Source organism: Amphiura filiformis, chromosome 7 (genome assembly GCF_039555335.1).
Source record: "Amphiura filiformis chromosome 7, Afil_fr2py, whole genome shotgun sequence".
Lineage (NCBI taxonomy): Eukaryota > Metazoa > Echinodermata > Ophiuroidea > Amphilepidida > Amphiuridae > Amphiura > Amphiura filiformis.
The window spans coordinates 48,819,827-48,825,826 of NC_092634.1; the positions used below are offsets into that span (position 1 = coordinate 48,819,827).

General features: G+C 36.2%; 1 long non-coding RNA gene across 1 annotated transcript; it reads right to left on the minus strand.

Annotated features, from left to right (window-relative positions):
* Positions 1-137: 137 nt before the first annotated feature.
* LOC140157269 (uncharacterized) lies at positions 138-1,528 on the minus strand. The gene is made up of 3 exons (XR_011859654.1): positions 1,337-1,528; positions 429-668; positions 138-232 (listed from the first exon to the last, which is right to left on the minus strand). It is a non-coding gene; the product is annotated as an uncharacterized lncRNA (long non-coding RNA).
* Positions 1,529-6,000: the final 4,472 nt, after the last annotated feature.

Consider the following 6,000-nt stretch of genomic DNA (forward strand, 5'->3'; position numbering starts at 1 on the left):
TAGAATATCCTCTCCTCTTTGTGGCGATATGTTTTCTTCACATTTGTTTTGAATGGATTGATGTAATGTTTTCCTCCACGACATGTCATCCTGTATGGTCGCCTTCCTCGCCATCTTCGTACCGCCAATGCAATGATCAATAGAATAAAAGAGAGTCCAACTGACCCCAATATGATTCCAATTTTGGCACCTTTGTTTTGAAACAACGATTTTCCGTCCATTGTTAAGTTACCTAAAATGCAAAAAATTTGAATAAATCAATGTGAAATATCATAAAAAAATATGAAAATATAGTATGAAATTAAAGTTAACTTGCAATGAGACATGTTATCTATAATACTAATTCGGTTGTTATTTCAAACTTTGAGAAAAAGCATGCATTGATAGCCTACTTTTACGTCGCAAAAATGTTTATAAAAAACACCGACCTTTGACGCCAGCTACGCATTCCACATCAAACACGCATTTTTCATCATCAAACATATCTCCAATGCACGATGAAGTATCCAACAGTGCCTGACGAGAACCACCTTCTTCATTACAGAGGCGGAAGCGAGTCTTCCTCCCCTCTCCGCAAGTCGTGGAGCAGTCGGACCAAAATGACCAGGCGGTCCATTTGAAGACAACATTTTCTTCCACTTCTTCGAAGTCAAAAGTTGTGAATGAAACTGAAATGCAAATTGACACTAAAATAGATAAAAGCCCAAAGGTGTGTGTGGGGGGTGTGGGGGTGTGTGTGTAGGGCTATAGGGGTGGGGAAGTCGGGAAGGTGTGTGATGGTTTGTGTGAAGGGTGAGATATGAGAATGGATGCAGGGGTGTGATGTGGGTGGTGGTGGTGTGCGTACCGAGGACACTCTTATTATAAAAGTAGGCCTATTCAAAGAATCATGGCGGCGCCAGGATTTATTTCGGGGCATGGGGTGGGGGAAAGTAAATTTTTAGGGGGGGGGCAAAATCAACAAATTTTTTGCGCAAAATTGCAGCAAAAAGTGGAAAAGTTTCGTAATTTTGGGTTTTTACTGGGCAGGGGGGCAGTTCTGACTGGGGGAATTTACCTCACCCCCACCCCGTGGCGCCGCAACTGCAAAGAACCCCAAAGGACCGTGGTCAATGCAATGTTTAATTTAAATTTTAATCTAAGTCTTTTGATTTGGGATTTATTTCAAATCTTTGAAATACGAGTACATCTGTCCGCATCATCACACAATTCACATCTTGAAAATAACCTTGATCATCACTTGCATGAATCTATTTCCATTTTGCTACATGCATGTATGTCTGAAGAGGGTGCATTTCCTATAATAAAATATTGAAATATTTAAAATAATTCTTACCCGACATGCCTGGAAATGGACAGTTCCAGGAATTTCGACGACATTCCATTGTTTGTACTTCCTCCCCGATACATGCATATGATTTAATCATGAAAGCATCCACTAGAACTTGACAATCTCTATGACGGAATTGTTCTCCGTTGCCACACGAGACAGAACAAGGACTCCAATTGGACCACTCACTCCATGTCAAATTACCTGTTCACAACAAGTTAAAAAGAAATAATACAATAAACAAAATGCCGGGAAACGTTCACTTTAGGCCTACATTTTAAAATATTCAAAACATAGGCCTACTTTTCTCTGCGAGGCTTCAGTGATGAGATCCTGTGACATAGTATGATCTCTAATTGTCTCAATGGCCCGAAATACTGGGAAAATGACAATTTTCCTCATTATGGTCCATTTTAGCATTAAATTGCAAATCGCAAGGCACAAAGTTTTTCAACGATAACTTGATCTCTTTGATGAGGTGGTCCGGACCTGACATACTAATGCTCGGTAAATGTCTACACCACAGTGGTCTACGCCTAATATTTGGATAGGCCCTACTTGGAGAATTTTAATTTACCTCTGCCACTGATGATGTCAAAACTATTGCTGCAACAACTCTAAGCAACATCCACGCACTCATCATGGTATAAACTGGAGAACAATGTTCCGTATTCCATTATCTTGACAGTGTAAACTCAATAACGGGTAATAGGCCTACACCTAATATTTGGACGATTTTAATTTAGGCCTACCTCTAACACTGATGATTGCGGACGCAATATCTGTAAGACATGTCAAAACTATTGCTCCAACTCCAAGCAACATCCATGCACTCATCGACATGGTAACTGGAGAACAATGTTCCGTATTGTGTTATCTTGACGGTGTTACAAACTCAAATTAAAAACATGACGATTTTATTCCAATATTTATCCATGTAATCAATTTATACACTTTCATGACTTTAGCGGGAAAATCAGAATTGTTCCTTTTTCATAGAATTTGGTTACGCGCTGAGCCTGCTACGAGTGCGTTTATTACGCGACGCGTGCATTAGGAGCGTCAACTTGTTGCGAATTACGCTCATGCATGATAGTGCTACGCACACAATTAATTATGACGGTCAACCCCGTGCGGTTTATGCAGACCCCTTTCAGATTAGTGCTGGCACTTCGTGCAAAAATATTCCATGCTTTATGTCAAGTCTGTACATGACTAGGCCTACATTGTAGAGATCATAATATCAAGTTCTGTAAAGATCATACTTGACCAATATAATTATTAATTAACATTACAAGAATGACGCTGTCGAGGACAGCAGTCATATAATTACTCTTTCAGATAGCTAGACCTATATACTAAATGATAAAAGTGGTTTTCAATTTATCATCTACTTTTATCATTATTTTACTTTGCGAGCTGACATACCAACCTTGTCTTCGAGGTATATATACTAATGCTATCAGCAGTAGATAGCACCTAACTTCAACGTTATCACCCGCGTTATCAGCATAGGTTTACTTTTTTTGGCTTATAGTTGGTAAAAGTTATTCGGTTTTTGTGTTTTGTTATAATATGCTAAGCAATCTAAATATCGGCCTACTGGTAGATTGCTATAGCTAAGTTAGATCATTATGATAAAGGACTTCGAAGATACAAGCTGTAACACAAAGGGGCACTATTAGCATATAATACCGAAATTATTACAAAAAAACAAAAAAAAACAAAAAACAAAAACACAATCTTATTAACTTTTGTTATTCATGCATATACCGTAATGCTATCCAGTCGAAAGTGTCTTTCACTTATAATGTTTGATTGAATGATATTTTTCCGTTTACTTATGATAACATTTAAGAATTTCATCTGATCAAGACCAATTTCTAGAGTTGCCAGTTCAATATCACATAACACGTACTTCAAAACAGCAACACTGCTGATGAAGTCAACCGATGGTTGATGAAACGACCCAGAAAAACGTAAGATTTGACTGGTCTTGCTTGAGATGAAATTCGTTATGGATAATCTACAGACCTGGTGAATTTAATCAAGGACTAAATTTTATGCATGTTTTTGAATAAAGGAAAGAGTATGAATATTAATGATGATATCTTTGCGGTCTATTGGAGTTTTTCTAATCCGAAAAACAAATAAATATCTTATACGGTACACCATCTGCTCTGTTGTTTTTGCTAACAACTTGCTATTATTAAAATGAAAACATATTGGTACGGTTTGCAAGTAAACAATACAAGTAGATGATGCAATAAATAATAAAGTTGTCAGCAAACATTTGATCTCAAAATAATAGCCTACTATTGACATAAATTATTTTTTCCTCGGATATGTGTCAGGTGTGGGTGTACATGTTGTAACAAAAATAAAATTATATGATCACGTTTTTATTTCAAAGTAAGGAATAAAAAGCGCAAGGGAACAATAATTATAATGTAAAATAAATGTAATAATAACAATGATCCCGCCTGAGAATCGAACCCAGGACCTCAGGTTTACGAGACCTGTGCCTTAACCACTCGGCCACGGGAGCTTCATGATTAGCCTGGTTGAAATTCGAACATAATTTTAAGTAGTCACTTAAACTTATCTCCTCCCCGCAAATAGCCCATAGTATATAGCAAGTTCTTGGAAAAGTGTCATATTTTGCCTGTTTTGACCAAAGTGAAAAGTAGTGTTACCAGATGAATTTTCTACCCTGATTATTAATCCATACACCAAAAATGTAAATTAAAAGCTAAAAATGAAATTGTCACGAAAATATTTTCACTTTTTGTCTTTGTTTCCGTAGTAGAAACTGATTTGTTTTCAAATGGCAATTGCCAAATGCCAAATTTGATGATCATTATGATCATGATGATACGAATCCGACCAAAATGCAAGATCGTGCATGGCATATGCCACACTTTAAAAAAAAAATACGCTAACAAATAACAAAGTGAGTTCAAAGCATTCGTACACTATAGTTTTGAAAGTTGTATCCAGAACACTGTTTTGCAAGTTTTATTCAGTTTGTGATTAAAATAAGTAGGGTTTCTGCTACTGTTTGCTAGCTAGATGTAGGTCTATGGTGATATCATGATATGTTATACGAAGGTAAACAGTCATAACTTATGCACAAGTGTTCTTTAAACTAGCTTAGTAAACAAAACATCTGGATTGATTAATGGTAAAAAATAGGTCAATTTGCTTTTGTCATGAAATTAAATGATATGATATAACTTGTTAAATTCTTAAAAACCGTAAAACAACTTGAGACGTTAGTTATCGGGTCGGGAATCACTATAAAATGGATAGCATTTTCAGTGCAGGTGCTTCACTGTTTTTTGTGAAAAATTATCGAAGCACTTACGACTTTTGAAAATGAAGCAATTTATGGCTTACAAAAGCGTAGGCCTACAGTGACCTTATACCCGTAGACACACCCTTAACTATTTTTTAAAATTTATAAACCGATATTGCCCGAATCATTCTTTTTTTCTTCAAATTTAACATCGAAAACTCGATGCAATAAGCATTCGTACTTCAATCTGTTTGAAGTATTTATCCGGGGGGGGGGGAGGGCACTCCCACTTTGGAGGTGACGTGTATGTAGGGCTGTTAAGACCCCCTTTTCAGTGTCGCTGTTAAAGACCCCATATTTTTTTACGAACACATGCTCTGTCACCCGAAGACCCCCTATTTTTCCAAGTTGATCTGTAACCCAAAGATCCTTATTTTTCAATTTGAAGCCATTTAGAACTAAACATTCGATGTTCGAGGTTTCTGTGGCGCTGTTTCGGCTCTCACCCAATGACCCCATATTGTTTTACATTTTGCTCTCACCGAATGCCAAAAATCATTCTCTCACCCAATAACCACATATTTTTTTACATTTTGCTCTCACCGAATGCTAAAAATCATGCTCTCACCCAATGACCCCATATTTTTTACATTTTGCTCTCACCGAACATGCCGAATGCCCCTTACTTCGAAAGTGCCAGCCCTACATATATCTATTTCCATTTCATATTGAAGTGCCCAGGTTTTATCATCTTCCAACGAATTTTGTTTGTTGACGATAAAGTAGTCTACGTCGAATATGTTGGTGTGGGGTTTTTTTTATTCGGGACTATGAACCATTTTTTCACAAACATTCGTTTCAAGATAAAATGACTTGAAACGGGTTGAATACACATATCGAATAGTCCATGTCACTTGCTTTTGTCAAACATAAATTCCAAAATGTTTATTTATTAAATAACTTGATGAATCAACTCAACGAAAGAATCAGGTTTAACATTCCAGATTGATATTATCCTAAAATCGTTTCAATTAGATAAATGCAAAGTGTAAAAAATGAGAAAAATAAATACACGACTTGTTTGAGCATGTATTTATTTGCACAAATTGAACCTGGCACGGAAAAGTGGTTTTTTGTAAGTGATAATTTGAAACACATTAATACATTATTTATATTTAATAGCAAAGTGACACTAATAGAAAACAATTGGAAGTGAAGTTCAATGGCCGCGTGCCAATTTTCGTTTATACGAACTAGATTGATTGATTCGGTTACATTTGATTATGATAATTATATATTGCAAATAAGTTATCCAAACAAGTCAGAATTTAGACAAGATTTCATTAAAGCAACCCAAATAAGATTCGTAATT